Below are 1221 nucleotides of genomic sequence, written 5' to 3'. Positions count from 1 at the left end.
AGCTTTGAGGTGTGAGTTTTGACTGTTGCTGTATCAGCAGCAGCAGCAGCAGCGGGCGGGAGCGGCAGCAGAGAGCTGGTTGAAAATGTTGTGAGGCGAAAGGTGCAGCTGAGAGAGTGTTTGAGAGGTGTATTTGCAAGTGAAAGATGTTTTTGTATGAGTGAGGTAGAGTGTTTGTGAGATGAGAGTGGTGTCTGTGAGCGTTGGGTGAGCGTGCGTGTTTTTTGTGTGTAGATGGTGCGGGTGAGTGAGAAAGAAAGAAAGTTGTGTTTTGAAAGATGTGCATGTTGAAAAGTAAAGAAAGCAGATGTTTGTAAGAAAACTATTTTTAGCATTGAAAATCCCCTGGAAAGGGGTGGTGCACCATTCCCAGAGATACTGCAATACCGGGTCGATGCGTGGAGTGGACGGAGTAAGCCCCTATTCCATCTCCCTGCTCCAAAAATCAATTTAATATATGGTCCCCAGATAAGGGACGTATCAGATATTAAACTGATAAGAACAGATTTTTTTTTTTTGCAAAAATATACTTTATTCATAAAATATCTTCAATCACATTCCAAACCATTCCAAAAACACCATTACAAGGGTACAATCCAGGTTAAACTTTTACAAAATGTATCACCAGGTGCATCAGTACAAACAATATTACAATCATTTACAGCCTTTCATTTTGATCTGTACAGCCCGAGGGGCTCTAAACAGTTCCCAGTCTCTCGGTGCGCTGTGGCAGAAAGGTCTTAGACAGCGACCCTTCCCCATTGCGCCTTTGCGGCAGCTGCTCCAAGCTTTAGTGCGTCCCTCAGCACGTAGTCCTGGACTTTGGATTGTGCCAGTCCGCAACAATCGGTCGGGGACAACTCTTTGTGCTGGAAGACCAACAAGTTTCGGGCAGACCAAAGCGCCTCTTTCACCGAGTTGATGATCCTCCAGCTGCAGTCGATGTTTGTCTCGGTGTGTGTCCCTGGGAACAGCCCGTAGAGCACAGAGTCCTGTGTCACAGAACTGCTCGGGATGAACCTCGACAGCAACCACTGCATCTCTCTCCAGACTTTCTTTGCAAAGGCACAATCCACAAGGAGGTGGACAACGGTCTCATCCCCACCACAGCCGCCTCGAGGGCAACGTGCAGAGGGGGTGAGCCTCCTGGCGTGTAGGAAGGATCTGACGGGGAGGGCCTTTCTCACCACCAGCCAAGCTACATCTTGGTGCTTGTTGGAA

The 1221-nt window shown here is 48.0% G+C and overlaps 1 pseudogene; it reads right to left on the bottom strand.

The window, feature by feature from the left end:
• Positions 1 to 353: 353 nt before the first annotated feature.
• Positions 354 to 528, bottom strand: LOC144676676 (U2 spliceosomal RNA; annotated as a pseudogene).
• Between the last annotated feature and the right edge of the window lie 693 nt (positions 529 to 1221).

The sequence above is a fragment of the Cetorhinus maximus genome, unplaced genomic scaffold (assembly GCF_964194155.1).
Source record: "Cetorhinus maximus unplaced genomic scaffold, sCetMax3.hap1.1 HAP1_SCAFFOLD_1816, whole genome shotgun sequence".
NCBI lineage: Eukaryota > Metazoa > Chordata > Chondrichthyes > Lamniformes > Cetorhinidae > Cetorhinus > Cetorhinus maximus.
Note: the sequence above shows the minus strand (reverse complement) of the source record. Positions and strands in the feature narration are given on the sequence as shown.